The sequence below is a fragment of the Struthio camelus genome, chromosome 1 (assembly GCF_040807025.1).
Source record: "Struthio camelus isolate bStrCam1 chromosome 1, bStrCam1.hap1, whole genome shotgun sequence".
In the NCBI taxonomy this organism is placed as follows: Eukaryota; Metazoa; Chordata; class Aves; order Struthioniformes; family Struthionidae; genus Struthio; species Struthio camelus.
Genome location: NC_090942.1, coordinates 95865681 through 95887177, shown reverse-complemented (window position 1 = coordinate 95887177; position 21497 = coordinate 95865681). Strand labels below are relative to the sequence as shown.

The window sequence follows — 21497 nt, the reverse complement described above, 5'->3', positions numbered from 1 at the left end:
ACCAGCAGAGTAGCAGTTTTACTCTCCAACAGAAATGACAGGAGCTCAGATAAAAAAACCATTTCAAATGGATCAATTTAAGCAGTCTTTAGAACCCGTGATAAATCTAGGCTCCAAAAAACTCGACAATGCTAAATGGGTTGTGAAACGCATCACAAATCCCTCCCCAGAAAAATAATAGAAATGATTAATTCAGAGATGAGCTTCAATGTTTGAAATCACAAATAAGCTGCATATTTGTGGAATGAAAAATGGTAAATAAATAGTTACTATTTCTGAACAAAATGGCTCGATAGATTTCATAATTTGCCACCACTGTAAAAAATATCTATTCCCTTCCCCCCTCCCTTCCCCGCCAATACACACGGAAACATAAGCATAACCATGCATAAAGTGGGAGGGTGGGGGGCAGCCAAGGATACAAACTCCCTCTTAGAAAGTTTGAATTCTTATTAACCCAGTGATGCCTCCATAATGTTACATTAAATCAGCAACATAAAAGTTGGAATATGTGTTTCCTTTCTTCCTAGTAAAGGAAGCTGGAAAAATACTAATAATGAAAAATAGATGTTAAATATCCAAGAGGAAAAAGTACATGTACAATAACTAGAATTAACCCCCTCCGTCCCCACGCTAAAACAAACAAACACAAAAATCTCTGAATAAAAATCCTGTCAGGAGTGGAACCTGCTTTCTCTTTTTTGTTTTTATTTAATGTATGGTAAACGTGGACTTTAAACTTATAGTATATATTTAAAACAAAGAACAAGAGTCACTGTTAACCCCAGTCACCGGCATTACAGTTAAAAGTCATTGGCAAATACTAATAAAAACCCATTTAGCAGTAAATAAGGAGAACATGATATATGGACGGACAGATGGAATTGCATAAACAGAAAGAAAAAGCAGAGAGACCCACAAACAGACGGAGAGGGCTGTTTTAACAGAGTGAAAGATATTGATTTACTTGGAACTAGTGTTGGAAAACAAACGTATTTGTTTCCTTCGTGATTAAAAAAAAAGTAATTAAAGTGAATCATAAGGGGGCACACCCTTAAATAAGTATAAGGGGGAAAAACATTTGTAGAGGGTAAGGCCTTCTATAGATGTTCCAAATATTAAGCTAGCAAATAGGTCTGACAAACTTACATCTCTAAATTAAAAATCAAGGGGGGGGGGGGGGGGAATAAAGAAGTGCTAGTGGTTTAAGGAGAGTATAGGCTGTATTTTTTTTTATTTTTTATAAAAGTTGACTGGCCTACCTTGTTCCCCAGTCCTCAGTTTGTCTCCTCATAGTCGCTGTCTCTCTGGAAGTACAGTGTGAGTGGTAATGACTGCCTGCCTCCCTAATGAGTCCATTTTCCTGCTCTTGATGTTGTGTATATACACACACTGCAACCTACCTTACAAACCACAGAGACGGGAAAGGGAGAGAGAGAGAGAGAGAGAGAGAGCGAGAGCAAGCGAGAGTGCGAGAGACAGAGAGAGAGAGAGAGAGAGAGAGAGAGAGAGAGAGAGAGGGAGAAAGGGAGGGAGGGAGGGAGAGAGAGAGAGAGAGAAAGACACACACAGACAAAGCCCTCCTACCAGACAGCAGACAACCCTCCTTCCCCTATCTAGCAAAATACAACTCGGCTAATGCAGCAACAGGTTCAATACTGCCAGACTAAGACAGTGTAGAAAAGGTATACGGGGCTGATCAGGATTGCTGGCAAATAAACAGTTTAGTGCCAGCTGACTCCACCTTTCTTATTTATGTTACAGGATGTTGGAATGCATTGTTTCAGACAGTCCATATAATTATCATAAATACATTTTTTGTGCATCTTAGCATGAAGCACTGAAACGTATCAGCCATTCTGCTCCGAAACCTTATAGCTTCAACACATGCAGGGAAGGTGTAAACATATCTCTTTTGACAGGCAGACTACACAAAGCCCACTGATGATTTTAAAGTCATGAGATCTTTCAAGAAAGACGCTCCTGAAGATAGGTTTCCCCAGACAATAGGGGAGCAGAGAAAAATGATCTTGATGAGGAGGAAGTCTTCGTTAAGAGATTGTTCAGTAAACAATTGCAAAGAGAGGGCTATTCGCCCCGACATTCCCTCCCTTCAAAAATATATATTGGGAAGCTTTTACCCCTACAGCTAAAATAATGTACTGTACTTATGTCTGAACAGGTGCAATGCATATAGTACATGGTGTTACAAGGACAGAAATAAATCTCTCAAGTAAAAAAACCGTTTTCCCAGTTGCAAACAGGCCAAGGTTATTTAAAATATAGGTCTAGTTTGAAGAATGTTCTCCCTATTTTTTTCTGTTGGGGGAGGAGGTAGAGGGAAGGTCTGAAAGGGAAAGAAAGATGGGAAAAATCAATACGTAAGCAGGTACTAGATTTCCTTTTTTTTTTTTTTTTTGGTAATAGTCTGTCATATCTGAAGATATATGCTGCTTCTACAATAATCCTTGCCCAGCCCTGCCCCTCATCATATAAAAACTTAATTCTGCTAATTTTAATGACAACTACAGACATGTGAAAGTAGCAGGACCAAGAAAACAAGATTTTGCATCTATATTTCATCTTTCAACTAAGGATCTCCAAGAACTTTATTAGCAAGGTATTATTATGTTAGATGGGGAAACTGCGTCCAAGAAGATGGTTAAGGGATGTACCCAAGGCTACTGCTGTACATTGGTGGGAAAACAGATAAGAACCCAAATCTCTGGACACTTAACACAGAATTTGTCTCGACTAACTTATAGCCGTCTAAAAGTTAAGTTTCTTGTCTAAGCCAGTTGTGTAGGCTCCCTCTGTTGTCAGTGGAGAGACAGGCACCTCCAAAGAGAATTCATCCTTGCTTCTCCCTCTCTGTCCTTTGAGGAGGGAGCCTACACAGCTAGATTCAGCTAGGCAGCTAGCTGTTGGCTAAAATTAGTTAAAATGAATCTCACCTTTGATCTAAAGGTCTATTACAACATCCTGCTTCCCAAAATATATTTTTATTACCGCATTTACTATTAGGCAGCAGATGCCTAAATCTTAGTAAGCTGAAAGGGATAGCCTACTCACTAAAGGAGACAGGTAAACTCCCTAGTTCTACAGATCTGTACCCTCAGGTGACTGGATCTTCATGATTCACACACAGCCTGTATAATATTAACCACCCTAGTGACTGGTGAACTTTTGTTCACTGGTAGCTCCTACTTACCTTCGTATTTAGATTATAAACGTTCCATTTTCAGGCAGATGTACAGTAAATACAGATGGATTACGTAATTTTTTTCAAAAAGTTAGTTTTCATTAGCGCCTTCATCAAAACCCACTTTTCTTAACTTCGGAAGAAAATATTAAGAGTAAAAAGCTCTATTAGGTGACTTAATTCCACTCCTCCAATAATATTTAGCTGAATACACATCTGGCACATGTAGAGGCAGCACTACAAACTAAGTTCAAATGTATCCTGCAAAATTTAACCCTATTATATATTTACTTGTCTGGACTTTATGACCACATTCACATTACTGAAGAATACTGAAGAATACTGAAGGTTAGGAAAGCAGAAAGAGCATTAAGAGACTTTGCTTCTAATTGTGGTTCTCGATAACGTGATCTGGCTGTATATCTGTCAATTGACTTCTTACTGCCTCAGTTTTTCTGTCTGTAAAATGGACTTAACTGTAATTCCACAGACAGCTGGGACCATAAATATGTAATCTCAGCTTGGCATCTCTCAAAGTTTTATTATGGGGAACATTATGGGAACAATATAGAGAGACTTTATGGAGGGTGATCTGTGTCAAAGCCAGCTGATGCAACTAGCAAGACTTTATATACTTCTATTTAGTTCATATAATATGAATAGTCTCTGAATTTCAAATTTAAAAACTAGATATACAACAAAATGAGGATATCAGATATAAAATATTCTTAGTATTCTGGCACACCTGACCAATAACTATGTTCATTCTTCAGTCTTACCTACCTTATAGATTCAAATATGAAAAGAGATCCAAAACTTATCAGGTTTGGAAAAAATATAAGTTTGAACTCTTCAAATGTTACAGAGGTTCAGGTTGAAATCCAAGTACTAAGTCTGGACCAGTTAAGTTTGAAGAATGTTCAGATTTGCCTCTGATCCAGGTCCAAAATCTTTAAGCTGGGAGACATCTAGATCCCTACTTCCTATAGATTTCTAGAACTCTCACGTAGGTATCTAAACCAGGATCACAGGTCAAATGTCCTCATAATTTGAGGAATTTTGAATCTCAGTAAGAACTCCAGAACTAAGCCAGATTCCCTCCAGTTACGGAGATACTTAGAAACAAATCTATACAGGAAACCAAAGCAACCCCTTCCCAAGTTGTATGAGGTTCAGGTATACGCAGAACTGTTGAACCAAAACCAAACACTTTCAGACTCTGAGGTTATTAGAAGGCAAGCATGAAGTAGATTCCAACTTTGTTAGGCTAGTTTTGGCCTTCAATCAGAACTGGATCCAATTAGCTTTAACCTTCATAAAATTCAAATACTTATCCAACCTGAGTGACAAAACACTCAAGGTGCAATCTGAACAAGTTCCTAGCCTGTAAGTGTTTTTAAATGGAATCAAACCCATCCCACTTCTCATCCTCACAGCTCTAAATAATCACTAGGGAAAGATCAGTCCATAGATGAAGGGCCCAGGGGGAAAACTGATGACCTGAAGAGACAGTAATAAAGTTGTTTCAGAGCTACAGTCTGGTATTACCACTATGAAAACCTCTTAAAGCCTGCTCAGACCATAAGTCCTAACAAGCAACAAGTTTTGATTTCCTAGTGAGACTACAATTCTTCTGTATCTGAGAAAAATGGCACTATCTTTGTGATCCTCTACAAGGATCTCAGCCCAACCAGGAGAGGATTTACAAGTCAATCTGGGGCAGCTAGCCCAAGCTGGTATGCCACTTGCTACATTTAAGGCAACACAGTTAACTTCATCCATTGTTGAGCCTAAGACACCTCAGGGGCCTGATTCTGTTGTCTTTTAAGTCATTCAGACTATTTAAACCATACAGGAAAAGTATAAAACACATTGAATGGAGCAAGTGAAGGGAAAATCCTGTTTTAATAATATTTTGCAAACATAGAAATGATGGCAAAAGTGGAAAGGTACTGAGGAATCAAAACCTATGATCTACGTGGTTGTATAAGAAAAATGCCATAAGTTGATGACCACAAAACCTATCTGCCCTTCTAGTGGGCCCTCAGACTTCAGATAATTTGGCCGTATGACCTAAGAGCTAGAGAACCATTCTTCTCACTTTAGCAAGGATACAGTTGGATTCATCTCAGTTGTTATGGCTTATGGTTAATGGAAGCTGAAACCAATGCTAACAGATTCCAGTGTCTCAAAGAACGTATATGGCTGTTCCTAACTAACAGTAGGCTAAATTTCAAGAGCGGTGAGAAACGGTAGTTCTACTGGAAGACAAAAAAAAAAAAAATGCTGAGCACTTCTGAAAATCAGGCTACTAATGTTAAGCTTAAACTGAAGTTTGCAGAGACTGAGCGAGGCTACTTAATCAGCAATGAGCAAACTGAAAAGAGAATTCCCAAGCTAATGCTCTACACTGGGGATAGCCAAACTCTAGCCCATTTACTTGACTCAAAATACCAAATGAGGGCCTGCTCACCCTCAATCCGTGTTCCCATGGGCCTGCAGTCCCTTCTCTCCATTATGTGAGCAGGTTGACAGTTATGTGCTTGGCTCACTTGCAGGAATACAAAAGTGACAAGTAACTGGTCACTGTTCTTAGTTTGTCTCACAGGACTGGATCTACACCTGTCATGTGATGTGAAAGCCTGCATTTCAGTCACATGGCTAGCATATGCTTGGCCACACAAGCCAACATGCAAGTAACCTCCTATCATGTGGTCAGAAGTGTAACTATCACATGATGGAAACATCAGAATTTTGGTTATGCCATGGCCATACATCAGGTCACACCATGAGGAGGCAGCTGGAACAGAGGGCTGCCAGGAGCCATAGTAAAAGGCTGTATCACGCATCCTGAATGCAAGAATAGGTAGCCTTGGTTTACCCAGTAAACCAGTTAGCCAGGAGATAATACTCTTGCTGTTCTTTTTCCATCAGTTTGCCTTCTCAGTTCAAAGTTAATCACAGGCAACCGTCATCAGCAAGGTGAAGGAGTACAACCCTTCCGGCAAAGCCTTGAAAAGAACAAAATAATGACTGCCTCCTTAGGTTGGGTGGAAAATTCTGGTGTTTGACGCAGCAGGGGCCCCATCTACAGTTCTTCCAGGGAGCTGCAGAGCCCTAAGAACGCATTGATCTCCAATAGTATGTGGGAGATGAGAAAAAAAATCAAACTGTCCACCAGAACTGATATTGCTGTGAAAGTGTCTTTGTCGTAAATGACAAGATTTGGGATGACAGACTGAGAGGAGAGGAACATGCTTCAGTGCCAAATAACATGTTCTACACAGATCCGTTCTCTCCTCTTCTTTTCGTTCCCAGGCTCACCAGCATGGTGAGTTTACACGTACTGTGTAGGCAGCCACAACTGGAAGAGGAGTCACAGCATCCTATGGTCACGTTTAACGCTATGACCCACTTCCTTTGAAAAAATTGGCATTTTAGCAATTATTTAAGGACTGATTTTCTAGTTCTAAAGAATTTTAAGCAGGACTGATTCTATGAACTGGTTGGATATCCTGCCCATTCTTGGGTTAATGCACCATTTTAGACGTACTGCACATGCCTGTCCTATTACAATTCTATGGATGCATGCAAGAACTCTGCTTTACCAGAATCCTAGAATTTGTTCTTAGAAACCAGAATAGTTCCTTCCAGCTGAATCAGAAACACACTCAGTAGCTCAGCACCTCATTTTGATTCATATAGATCAGTGAGTCAGGTGATCATAAGTAAAAAGATCTTTTCACAACCAAAATGGTTCTAAGGCTTAGCATAAGGTTGTCATACTGGTGTTAAAAATTCCAGGCAAATTTTTGCCTGGAATTCTCTTTCAGGAAGTAGAGGCAGGACCTAGAAACACTCACAGCAACATGCCTGAACCTGATGACTTCCACTTAGTCCCCTTCACAACACAGTCGGATCTCCTACCCTCCCATGGTATATCACACCATCATGTTGCCAGCCCAACAGGATTGGTGATTCAGTTGTCCCTACTGATGTCCTGCAGTGTCTGTGCAACTTTGTTCAAACATAATGAGAAAGATGCCAATTAAAAAAGCACAAGAGTCTGCAGCTTGGCAGGCTGATTCAAATTAGATACCTGTGTGAAGTGATTAAAAATAGGTTTTCTAAACCTGAAGATAACAAGAGGACAGAGTATTTGATTTACATCAGCAGGGGTCAACAAAAACGTAAAAGAAACATACAGATGCTCTTTATTCATGCATATTTGCTGGTGAAGATGCTGAGGATGGAAGGAGAGAAATACAGCATGCTTCCGGTGTCTTTCAATGTGCAAAGACTGTCAGTTGTTCTCCCATCTCAGTAGTCATTTCTTACCGCCAGACCTCCAAATAAGCAATACTTTCCTTTAATATAGCAGCTTTGGTCTATAGTTCTACTGCACATGTTAACAAATAAAATCTCACAACTTCCTTTGTCAGAAACCTACTGCAATTCCCATTTTACAGATAGTAAAAAATACATGGAAAAAGTTAAGTACTCTGCCAAGAATGGAAGTGGAATTGGAAGGTCAGGCTTTTAGGCTCAGAGGTTCAGCCTACACTGCTTCCACGTATCAGGCTCTCAGCCCAATTGTCTGGCAAGACTGGGGCACACGTGCTGAACCAGAACTGGCTTCTCTAGGTGTTTAAAAAAAAAAAAAAATCCAGGAATGTCCGGAATAATAGAGCAGATGCAAAGCTGGTATGTCTCCAATAGTTTCAATGGATTTGTGAAAATATGTCTCCAAGTCCTATGAAGCATGACTGCACAAATGCCCATTTTCTTTTACGATGACACTGTCTGCGCTTTGGAAAATAAATATTTTGCACAGTGACTGTTCCCTTACAGCACTTGGGCCACTTTGCACAAAGGCTGCAAAACGTTTCCCCTGCACAATAATCCTATGTCAGACACAATAGTGCTGTATTACTCTAGCACTGTTGGGTAAATATTGCTGCTAGAGCAGTGAGCTGTGACAGCGAGCATTAGACAGGAAAAAAAAAATTGTCCCAACATAGTTATACCAGTGCCAATCCATGCTTTTTATACAGGTGTGACTCATCAATACTGGTATGTATCAATCACCATTTCCAGGGACTGACAGTCCTAATAAAACCAACCCCAGAAGAGGGATATCACAGCACAATACCATTTTGCAATTCAAAAAACAAAAACACATAAAAAGCCCCCAAATTCCCATATGCTCTATCCCCATCTCTCCTTTATCTTAGCTTTCCCTCTTGAATCTGTAGATTCTTATACTTACTTCACACATAATGACTTGTAGTTAAGTATGTGGCGTCTGCTATGTATGTGTTCATCCTGTCCATTTACAGATTGCTGGGATATTACCTATATTTGCATCAGTAGGCAATTTGTGACCAATTTAGCAGTTGAGCTAATGTGTTAAGGCCCTCATCCAAGCTGTGCTGTTACAATGGAATATGATCTTGTTACATAGCAAAGGGCGCATTGTACAGTGCACCCTTTACTATATAATCCATGGTTCCCAAAGATTACCTATAATTCAATTATAAAGAGTCATGTGACAGTTCAGTCAACGTTTAAAGCACTACAAAATTTGAGTAGTCCTTTTGCCATCTATAACAAGATGATGCAATTACAGAAGTCCTTTAGAAATAGAAATGACACAATAAGTTGTAAAAAGTAGTTTTACAAGCTGAAAGGAGCTATTGTAACAAACAAGTCAGCATGCACACCCATTGCTCTTTTCTACTAGATAACTAGGATTGACTATCGAGGATTTCTATTTTTGTCCCAGTAAGTTAGGGAACATGCAGGAGGATTTGATTTCTGACCTAATAATCAAAAACGAACATGACATCAACCACAGTGAAAATGCTGTAGTCCTAGGTGGCCATCAGTTCCTTTTACCCTCTTTAAATAGTAAAAGAAAATACTTCTGCAACTCCGGTGTTTGTAGCATCACTAGAGATGCACTAAGTTTATTGTACATGAAGATCTGATCTAGATGGGGAAAAAAAGGGCATGCATCACTAGCAATATTTTGGAAACTTACTTGATCCTCTGGATGTGATTGAAAATGCTGGCATAAATATTTTCCAGGTAGAAAGGATTCATGCTCATAAACTTATGAAGATAAACTTGTGAAAAGATACCAGTTCACTTGCAGCCAATACTAATTCAAAGGCGGTACTCCATGCTTTAACTTTTTATTTGATTGACTATACATAAAGTGGACAAAAAAACACCTCTACAGAAAAGAGGGACAGTATTGCAGGTTCAATCATTCAAAAGCCTTGAGTAGGCCCTGAGTGTTTAGGTAATTGTCTGAAAAACAGTAAGACTATTTTTAAACCCCAATGTGTTAAGTAACTTAAGTTTCATTATTTTCTTAAATCTATGGCTACATGAGTAACACAAATATCCCAATATGTACAATACTGTTGTAAGAGTCCATAGGAGCAATAGAAGCAATACTAAGTGGCATTATTCATCCAATCCTTCACCATGAAAGCTCTTCAGCTGATGTAAGATTAATTTCCTCAAATATAGGAGCCATGTAGAAGTTCCTATTTGAGATCCTTCTCCATGAATTCTAAGCAAGAGGGAAAAAAAATGTGTTTACCAAGCAGAACTGGAAGTTACTGAAAAGGCTAGACTCTTCCAAAGCTGCATGGCTTGTATCACACTTTTAAGCAGCTCAGTACAAAACGTCACCCTAGGACCCAGATTCGAATGGCCTAAATTCCTCCTAAGTCCCCTTGCTTAGTGTTTTTGGATATATGCCTTTAAAGTCCCAATGCCAGCCAATAGGAAATATCAGTCATAGAGACTTGGGGGTACTTAGGCCACCTGACTGACCTGAGCTGTATATAAAAATGCCTGATTCTGTTCCCATTCTCCCTCGGTGGACTAAACATTACAGACCATAGAGCATAAAAAAAGTGGAACTAAGGTGGTTCTTTGGTATCTTTTGGTTATCTTTGTTCCTAAAGAAGGTTTATTCTTGTTAGTCTGAGGAACCTCTTCCAGGAAAAAACTTAATTGGTGACCTCCGTATCGAAAGCATTGGAAACACTAGTAAGGATGTCACCTTTTTATGAGTAGTAGTAGCACCAAAATTAAGTATAAGAGTTTCACAAATCTTGATTATCTACCGAGCGACTCAATGGGATTGCTTGTGTGTGTAGGTGGCCAGGATTTAGTATTAATAGTCTTTTAAACTTTTAATCACACAAAGATGCTTCTGAAGAAGAAAAAACCCTGAACCTAGATGTAATAAAGAAAAGGAATGTCCTGGTCTGAATATTATTTTATATAAGCTAAGATCTCAGAAAAACTAGTCAAGACTGGTTCCAATTAGTCCTTTAGTTTTAGCCTAAAGGAGAATATTTTTCAGTAGTCTAAACACAGTTTGCTCAGCTGTTTTAAAGGATGCATTTGGAAGTGCATTTTTTTAATATGAATTGAAATTCATTTTGTAAGGGAGAGGAAAGAGTCTATCATTTAAAGCCAAAGAAATTAAAAGCAAAAAGCTGCATTAACTGAAAATTAAGCCTCAGGTTTTATTTGCATAAGGACAGAGATAAGAGTCTTTCTTTCAAATCACATCTATCAAAAATTGGAAGATCTGGTGAGTTTAGTAGAGGTATATGCCTGTAAACTTGACAGAAACGAGATTGAGTATCCTACAGACAAAAAACTCTTCCTTTACCATTTTTTGAACAAAAGAGTCTTTCATTACAGGATCAGAGAACACAGGACACGGTGTCCTAATATTTTCAAAGTGATATAATGGAAAAGAAATATACCATCTTCAGCGCTGCTCTTTCAGTCAGATTTTGTAAACTGCCTTAGTTAGATATTATTTTATGGGCAAAGGGCTCCTTTTCTATAACTTTCTTTGCTCTTATTAGCAAGGATTATAATATTTGGTATTACTATATAGGTGGTCTCTGATTATGTAATGAGAGGTCTCCATTGCAATATCTGTGCAATTAGGCATAATTAAGTTTGCCAGTGGAACTTTAATTTCCTGATTTTTGAGTAAATAAAGAATCAATTTTAATGTTGCACTAATCACTACTAACTAACTTTTAATTGGTTTTGTTTCAAAATTAGAGGTCACATTGTGAAACCATTTCATAGAATGTGAGGAATAAAACCAACAAAATAAACAGAAGTTTGAATAAAGATAACTTAATATTAACTGGTATGTTGCTGTCCTACTGTTCCATTTGTTGATTTGTCCTGAAGCCAACAAAATGTCATTAAGATTCAGGATACATATATGACTTTAAATACTCTGTTGTGGCCTGGGAATGAATCGGCATTTATTTTTACCACACCATGACAACATCACAGATGTTAGAATCATAAATGCCAGTGTACCTTAAAGCTTTCCGTTTCAGAAACAAAGGTGTAACCACTTCAGCCAATTCAAAGTCTCCATTAGTTTCAGCAGACCATCTGTGGGCCAAACACCAAGCAAGAGAAAAATCTTTTTTTTTTTTTCCCCTTGTTTAGTAGAAATCCCACATATGTATCAAGCTATACACTATGCATCCACCTGAGTGGGAAAAGTTTAGTTTCAACCTGGAATTCCTAGGAATTCATATAATAAAGCTGTAACACGCTATAAAAATTCACTAGAGATGACCAGATACGGGGGCACAGGGAAGAAGCTGGGAGAACCCTGTTACAGCTACCTGGTGCAACATATATACTCTCAGTCATGAGATCTGGGAGCAGCTGTTCAGCCACCACATCAAGCTCATGTATATATCTAAAGTTGATAGCATCAACAGGAAATTTTCACAATAATCCTTCACAGTTTAAAAGCAAATATGAGAATGGTAGTTAGGGGGTTATAATGAATAGAATTTATGGGGCATTACCCTCCCAAACTGCTTTCAATCTAAAGGCTGCTCAGCGTTCAGGGTATCAAAATGCGACAACAACAGTCAAGGTCTCCATAACAGGATTCTCTCTTTTCTTTCCTTCTTTATTTCTTGAAAAGCAGTGAAATAATAAATAGTTCTGACATGTAAATGTTTGTCAATAGTCTTCAGAGTTAACACTGCTCCAAACATCCAAGACCTCTCATACTGGGAGGCTGTCAGCAAATAACCAAGTGTCAGTTCACATCCAGTGCAATCTTTAATTACAACCTGCAGAGTCAAGCAGGCCAGAAGCTTTTTATCTCTTAATTTAAAGCTTTAAAATTTGGAGCACAAGTAGTCAGCCAACACCAAAAAAAGCACCAGCTTACCATACTGCCAAAAGTCAGCTCAGTCTGAACCCTGTCTTAAAATATGAAGGACACAAATTACATCATTTTCTGGAAAGCCATAACATAACAGTTTCTATGAGTTTTTGATGCTAGGTACTTAATGAGATTGAAAGTTCTTTGAGATTATTTTACAGGCTACTCCTCTGAGACAAGAAAAGTTATGCATAAGACAAATGAAACAGAAAAGTTGACTTACAGGCTCTCAGCACTATCTGCAGGTCTCAAACCACAAGATGATCCATCCCCATCTACAGCAAGAGTTTCCTTTCAGAGGAACAGGAATATTTGCTTCACAATAGCTCAAAGGTGTTCAAATCCCTACAAGATACTAACACTACATTCCATTCATTTTAATGGAAAATAGATGTCCAAATTCCCAAAGACAGCCCTTTTACCATTGGGCCTAAAGAAGCAGATTACATGAAAATATCTTTCTATCACAAGAGAAGACAGAAAAAAAATTCCAATTAAAACTGATGGAATTGATCAAAGAGTGAAAGCCATCAAGGAACAGACTGGCAAAATGGGGAATAAAATAAGGGAAAAGTGCATAAAGTTACCTCATTCTGCTCCAGGAGTATTAAAAAAAAAAAATCCCTACAAGAGTAAAAGATGATATTTTCAATTTGTTTTCTAACTAAAAGCTAACAGAAATATAGATTGAAGAGGAGGAAACATGCTGAAAATTGTGGCAAGTGCAGATTCTAAAACTTGGAAGTAAAACATTGTAATTTGAATTACCCATTATCACAGTTAAATGACCTTGAAGCAGTCCAGTATTTTAGGAGTAGCTATAAGCACCTCTAACTTCACGGTTGTGAGTTTGAACTAAAATCTCTTTGACTCCAAAAATATTCTCAACCAATACTGCTTGGGCTAAAAGAAAATTGCTGTCACTGTAGTCTTTAGGCTTAGAATAGATATCTGCTGTATGTCTGGGAAGAATTGTTAATTTTGGCATATAATCACAAAAACTACAGTTAAAAAACATTTTTGCTTTGTAGACTTAACCCCTCTCCTCCTAGCATAATACCTTCATACTTCTAACACGCAAGCTTCCCCCCCCTCTCTGTCTCCGTCTCCTCAAGACCAGACCACGTTGCTGGGATTTTTCCCAAGCAGAGCTCTGAACCTAAGGCCACCCTCGTGGTGACAAAGTACTGGTCAGTGGATGAAGAGCAAATGATCCCACACACTTACATTCTCCCACTGCGGACAGGCTCTCAACCCCCAGGAAACGTTCTTGGATCTCCCCACAGTACTTGATAAGTCCTTCTCACCCTTGAAGTGGGAAGTGTACCCCCAACTTTGAGAATATGTCAGTAAGCAATTTAAATGAAGTGTTATTTGTGAAACCGATATGTAGATTTTCACTTAACAGCACAACATCTCAGATCACACAGCGAGAGCAGCACTGACACATAGACACATACTACTTCGCAGCCACTAGAGAAAGTTAAAAAAATAAAAAAAAAAAGCAATAAGCTGTAGAGGACCATTAAATGCACCAATGACAGATATGAGCAAAAGCAGTACCAATAACGTAGTACCGATGAACTAACATATTTCTCTTTTTCAACAACTGAAAGCCTCTGAGTAATATGGTCTTCTAGAGAGGTGCTCCTCAGCCTCTCCAACACCAAACACCTTAGCATCTCCAAACCTCACACAGATGAGATTGATGACATGGAGCTATGACAGGCAAATCTACAGATGGCTTCAAAAGCAGAAAAACATTTGACCCAGGATATCAGGCCTACATCTAATTTGCCAGAGAACAAACCAAAAAGGAGCATGGAAAGACAGGCAAGATGAGTTATGGTAGAACACTTCTCAGCCACCACACAATAGTCCTAGGCTGTTACTACAGTTTGCTGCTGTTATTTATATCTAGTTTGGCCAGGAGTCTATGAGTCATGATACCTATATTTACATTGTCAGATACAGAAACAATTCAGTGTCATTTTTCTATTAGCACTCATTTTTTAGTGTCTGTCACTTAGAAACATTTACATGACAATAACACAAAATAGAAACGTGACGCATTAAACATTAGAGACTAATTTCAGTCTGCAAATGAAAAATCGAAACATTCTAAAAGTTAATAGGGAAGCAACAAGAGTGCAATGATTTCTGATCCTTGTACAAGACAGCAAAAAACATACTTTTGTCTACCTACTTACATAAGGAGTAAGCAATGCTATCAGGGTCTGATGAGAGATGCTGCTAGTCCATGGAATCATTTGTCATCAGGTGCTACAAAGAAAGTAATAAATTGGTTGGGTTTTGAACAAAATCTTACAATATTTTTGGGATCAAAGAAATGCCATTAAGTAGTTGGAGTATTCTATTACAAGGTTCTAAGGAAAGCTAGCTATCTCATCTAGTTTTTCAATTCTAAATGTTAAATCCAGAGAGCAGATTTCTCATTCTACTAGTAAATATATTGGTGTTACAAACAGGAGCTTAATAGTTAACAAACTTCTACAAACATAAAATTCATCTATTTGACTTCTCTTAAAGATGAAGAAAGTAACAGGAAACAAGTATGTAAATGTACCAAAGTAATACAAAACCCAAGATAATTCCTTAACACTAAACTATAGGCATTGTCAAAAATTAAGGAGCAAGTTAGAACGGATTCACATCCATCTCAGAAAGTGCAGACAATTCATTTCTACAGTCACTTCCAGATGAGATGTGCCTTTAAGTGAAACTACTGAAGCAGAACTCTGATGAGTTTGATGATCCTGAAAGTGAGATGTTTTTAGTACTATCATCATCATTATTAAACTTAGTTGCAATGACAATTTAAATCTGTTCCAAACCTCCTAGATGCTCTTCAACATTAGACACCTTTGTGTCTTGAAGACCCAAAAATAAGCTTACCAGTTGATTATGCTGTAAAGAAAACGTCTACTTAACAAGAAAGATGCAACCTTCTTTGATCTTAATGATATTTCCTTCAATGTAACACAAAAGAAGCAATTGACAGCATGATTGAAACATTTATTTCAGAGACATACAAACTCAGTGGTCCACTACTAGGATCTCCCAAGTGAAGAAACAGGAGGAAAAAAAAAAAAAAATGTAACAGCATTGAACAGTGACATTAGTGCAGGAGGGCTAGCTGAACATGACAGACGGCCTCCTAACAGCCACAAGCATCCACCCAAGAAAATGTGTGTCCTTGTATGCTGCTGTTAATTCCGTAGCAAAATGAAAAACCAAAAATATTGGGACAAAGTTACTGAATATACCATCCAAGAACAAAGAGAAAAACAAGACAAGGACATCTTTACTAATTGGTTAGACCAAAAAAAAAATTCTAATGAGAGACATTTAAACAATTGGGAATGTTTAAAACAATTTTTCTTCTTTCTGATATATAGCGGCTCTGTGCTATAGTCCATCCACATTAAATAAAAAGTAGCAACCGACTTTTCTAAAACTGTACTCTAAAATTAAGACAAACAAAAACAAAACAGGCTAACTTGAGTGGAAAAAAGGAAAGGCTGATGTTCCTGAGAGTGACACCAAGTGTCACTGGGATCCAGGGACATGTGCCTCTGCATTTGCATCAACAAGTACGTTGAAATTTGCACTGAGAACAAGGAGGACTTTGATCGAAAAATAGCACACATTTTACTCTGCAAGGAACTTTACAGAGAGGTACTAAATTTACAAAAGCAGTTGAAGGAGGTTTCAGAGGGACTTGACAGATTACAGGCTGATGACACTAGCGTTACAGCCTCAATGGAAATGTGGTTTGATCTAATTAACAACAAAGAACTAGAACCACTGAAGAACAAAATTAAAAAATTATTCAAAGACGCTTGGAAGCTTTCCATTTCATAGCCACCAGGACCGATTCCAAACAAAAATGGATGGGATTAAACCCCCAAATAGGGTGTAGAGTTTGGGACAGGAATGGAACATATTCCAGATATCTCAAATGTCTTCTAAGATTAAAAACTGCAGATCCATTTTTTTTTGCCCTAAATTTATCATTACAAAATGGATTTGATTGATCACAATTAATTTGATCATGCTGCTGGAAAATACAGATGCAAGTTAGAGCGGACAAGATGGCTGAATTCAGAAATTGCAGTTTTTAGAAGAGAGGTATTGCTGTCCAGCCCACTCAGCATCACTTTTTACATATTTTTAGTTTATTCATATTGCTTTGATTGAAATTCTGTAACAGTGTAGGTTCTAAAATCAAAGAATCTGGAGGAAGTATACTGATATGCAGAGGTAGATATAAAAACTTCATAGATCTCACTTTTCATATGGAGTCCATGAGCATGTTATGTTTTGATTACAGAATCACATGCTTTACATGTGACTAGGCAATGTGCCTTTCTGTGCTTAAGGAATAAATATGCTCAAAAAGTAAATCACGTGTGTAATGTTTCAGTGAATAAAATATTACATTTGAGTGTTTTTCTCCAAAATGGTTTTGCAGAAATTACCAAAAAAGTCATGCTGGGGGGAAAAATTCATTCTGATATGTTGGCTGCTGTGTCCAAATACAAATTTTCTCTCCACACCCAACGGAGAACACATACCTCAGCTGAACAATTGTGAGCATATGTTAGCTATGCCAATATCCTGTGGAAAGTAACAAAAGGCTTTAAGTTATTTTTAACTGAGAAGTGCATAACTAAGAAAGTTTGTACTTCATAATTTCAAGTCAGATTTGGGATTACTGTATTTCCCTCTTTGGGAAGTTGTATGATTACTAATCTTATAATTAAAAAAGTGAAAGTTAATGAGGAAACATGTTAACGTCAGATGATTTATGTGCCTATTAATATTATAAGTGTATTGGGGAAAAAAGGGGGGGAAAGGAAAAAACCCATTGTGTAATCCAGTTCTGATGAAACGCTGGATAACTTTGAGACTGATAAAATGAGTCACTGGCAACTGACTCAGCATGTCAACAGGAGTTCATTGTTGCCTTTTGACTGAAGGAAGCAAACAGCCAGTTGGTTTAAACTGGGTTCTTTCTTTCACTAAAATGTGATATTTCCACCATCTTCTCGTTCTCCTTTCACATCTTCCGTCAGACCCTCTGGTGTCTCCAGTACATACTGCATTTATTAAGTCCAGCACTGTTCAGCTAGCATCAGCTACAACACCCATTAAGCCCTAGGATGTACAATGTTATAAAATTAACTTAAAAGGCTGGAATACCGCTCCATTTTTAAGTCCCAGTATATTTATATTTCACATATGGTTTTTGCTAGGATATTCACAGGGGAGACTATAAAGCATCTCAACATGTGAGGTACTCTTGTAAATTCTGCTATGTCCTTAGTTGCACTTACTGTCCTCAGGCACGGGGGATGTTGTACTGCAAGTACTAATAACGATATACGTGCCACATGCTACATCCACATCTCTCTCTCCCTCCTTGCAGATTTTGCAATAGCAGGATGGCTGAATTCAGCTCAAAAACTGGAATTCCTGCTCGTCTCCAAGGCCTCCTAAAGACTGCCTTCTGCAAAACACTGCAGCTTCCCTCAGCATGCTCAGAAGTTAACAAAACAAGGAGAGCTCAGCACCTCTCATGGGGCTCAGGACCCTGTAGAATTTGGGCAACAGAACTAAACCAACTATACTGTCCCCATCCTTGAGATCTCTGAGCACTGGTGTTACATGAGGGTTTTGTTTGTATACTGTATCAAGGGGTATTTTTATTATTAATATACAGGACTAAGAGGAAGCTTCACCTGTTGCACAACATTGTATAAAGTGTACAGTGCAATGTTACAAAATCTGATTTGTGGCTCTTTTCTTTCAATACCCTCAGCTCTCACAGTCTCAGCATGCATTAGTTTCTGCTTTTTTCCCCTAAAGCCACTTCTCCTGAAGCCTATCAGAAATGTGAGAATCTTTCTCCTTCTGAAAAAGATTATTAGAATCTTAAAAGCTTACTGATATTAACTGCAATTTATGAAAGAATCCTGGAAATAAAATTAAATTACTTTTGTAAAAGAACAAGCAACAGGAAAGGTCCATACTCCTTCAGGCAGCTAAAACATCCCCAGTTATTATAACCTTTAAAAAAAGCCTATTTTGCCAAAAGCAACTATGCGACATCAAAAATTATCGAACAAGGAGAAAGTCCTCACAACTGAAAGGCAGGACTGGGAATCAAGAAATCTGTGTTATGTCCATGACAATTTGCCAGGTGTCTTTGACTATGTCAGTCAACATCTCTATATCTTAGTTTATCCTTCAGTACAAGAAGCTACTAACAAACGCTTCCCTATTTCAGGAGGGTATCTTAGGGCTTAATTAATTGATGTTCATAAAGAATTCACATTCTCAGATGAGAGGCATCAGAGAACACCAAAGTATTATTAATCTCAGGTGCCAAAAAATTATCCCTGCTCTTGCATGAAACAGCTCTGAAATATTTGCAATTTCTACGGTAGCAATATCCCCAGTTCAGTTTGCAAATGATGAGAGTTATCCAAATAAAATAAATGCCTGGTCATCAGAGTAAACAAAGACATCATTTTACAAGTCTAATCTAAATTGTAGAGATAATCAATATGAGAATAGCAGTGCCCACAATGAAACCTGTATTAATTATGAAGAGAGTTTATGAAAGAAATTAATCATTATTATGGAGTTCGCTGTAGGAATTTAATAGCATGAGCCAATTCTACATGACTCTTATGATGCTTGAGGTCAAATATGCTGAGTTTGAAATAAACTTTAATCTACCCTGAACTAACTTTGTATAAAAAAAGAAAGCTTCTCATAAGTTCCATAGTTGGGCCCAAAATAACAAATCTACTCTACCCCAATAAGTGTGTGTGGTCTGATATGCCATCCTGAAAATAGATTGTAATGTCTCTCTCCCCTTTTTATTTATTTTTTTTTTTAAAAAACAGTGTTATAGAAAAATTATATCCACTGCTTAAAAGAGAAAATTAGATATGGTAGATAGCCATATCTTACTTTGTACTTTTTTTTTTTTTTTAAAGTAATCACCCTTCCAAAATAAACACAGCAATGTTTACGGAAATAAAGAAACAAATTATAACAATTTTAGGTAGCATACCGCAGTCAAATAAATACCATTTTCTAATAAAACAAACTAGGAGAAACCCTAATAGAACTTAACCCATAATAACCAAAAGAAAACCTACAGAGACCTTCCGTTCCAAAAAAGTCAGAGTAGTTCTTCTTTAAAGCTAAAGATTAATCTCCACTGGTCAACTTCACTATTAATCAATTAATCTTTTCAGTTAGATTATAAATTCTCTGGGGAGAGGCTATGATTAGAATTTTTGAAAATGCTCAATGTTGGCTTAATTCCATTTCCAGTCAAGTCAAGTCCCTGTTGTCTTCAAAGGGAAAAGAGTTAGACTGAAGCCGAGAGCTTTTGAAAAGCCTATCCTTTTTATTTACTTGCTCTTGTGAAGTACTTCACAAAACAAATAAAAGCAGAAATACAGAAGTAATGACCCCATCATACCTCTGAGGTCCACACGTGGCAAGAACTCTGTGGGCCAGAAGCTGACAGAAGTGTGAGATTTTTTTGTTTTGGGTACTTTTGTGTGTGTGGAGTTGGGGAAAGGCAGGTCCATGTGATGCAGCCAGACCAAAAAGGCTGGCTACCCCTGCAAGGGCACAGAGAGATGCAGTAGAAACAATACCTTGTTCTTGCTTTTGCAAAATATGGGACTCCTCATTTTGGTGACTATTAATAATGAACACAAAGCTTACAATACTTTTGTTAACAATTAAGTGTGCAAAGGAAGAACGAACTCTTAAACTTTTACAAGAGCAGAAAGTCCAAATAAAAGTGTCCAAAAGAGTTCAGCGTGACTATTTCTCTTAGCTTGCTTTGTTGATGCTGTAGGATTTCTTTGCAGTTTTACAATTCTGCGTGCTAAAATTCTCTTGGCAACTATAGTCTTCCTTACTTCTGATCTCATCACACACAGATGGCTCATGCTTGTAAAATATTATTAGGGGACGTGTTGGAGTGGCCTGAACATGGGTCACTCCAGCAGGGTAATCTGACTCTAAAAATTTCCCTGGACTTGGATAACCTTGAGCCCTGCCATTGTTTCCCAAACTGTAAAATGGGAAGAGCGTCTACCTCCTCATGAAGTTATGAGAATGTATTAGTTAATACATGTGCAACTCTTCAGAGCAGAGCTCTTTTAAAAAGGAAGAGTGTTACTACTATTTGAGGAGAGTAAGATACAATCATGTGGGCTTCAGTTTTTTCTCTTCTCTGAAACAAACACCAACACAGATATAAATAGTGCCTGCAGAAACGCAAGGGGTGAACTCGCTGCTTGTTTTTTAAAAACAATTTGTAGCTTTTGCATGCAGAGTCTGTTTAGAAGAGATTTGAATGAATGAATAAATTTTTTAATTTCTTTACTTCTACAAAGTATTAACATTTACCAAAGTTGATCTTTTTCAGTGGTGTAATAAATTCATAATATTTACCCACCAGTTCCAGTTTTCATAACAAGACTGTGGGTTTTGTTTTGTTTTGTTTTTTCAGATCACTGGTTAATTTATTGCTGCAGCACATCATTTTGCTTTTCTTTCAGACGTTCTGAGGAAAAATAATTCTTTGCAGACACTGTTCAGATGGTATTTTTCAATTAAAAATACTTAAAGCAGAAAGGAAGGGTTGTCTGGTGGGGGACTGAAGATCAGAGTTCAATGCTTGGCTCTACAATAGACTCCCTGGGGAAATTTTCAAAGGCACAAATGGCAGGTTGGCACATCACTCCCATGCTTTCTTTAGTGGGAGTTAGTTGCCTCTGAAAACCTCTTCCCTTTCCCTGGATTATCCTGATCAAGTCACGATATCCTTCTTTGTCTTAGTTTGCAATCACTATAGTGAGAATAATAATATTTTGTTTCTCTCACCTTACACTTGGCTTGTCTATTTAACTATAAGCTTCTTGAGACAGCCATTCTATTTAACAGTATGTACATACAGCACCAGCAAATGGGGCACTGATC

The 21497-nt window shown here is 37.8% G+C and overlaps 1 protein-coding gene across 28 annotated transcripts in view; it reads right to left on the bottom strand.

The window, feature by feature from the left end:
• ZBTB20 (zinc finger and BTB domain containing 20) overlaps positions 1 to 21497 on the bottom strand; it is a 496803-nt gene that overhangs the window by 465504 nt on the left and 9802 nt on the right. For 22 of the 28 annotated variants that reach the window (XR_011143846.1, XR_011143840.1, XM_068958991.1 and 19 more), the window contains exon 1: positions 1263 to 1498. The exons of 1 other annotated variant lie outside the window; for it this stretch is intronic. The gene's annotated coding sequence lies outside the window, so the exon portion shown is untranslated. Of the gene's footprint in view, positions 1 to 1262; positions 1499 to 14665; positions 14739 to 21497 lie in introns of those variants that run through there. 5 more of the 28 variants (XR_011143850.1, XM_068958946.1, XM_068959053.1 and 2 more) reach the window with 1 other exon arrangement.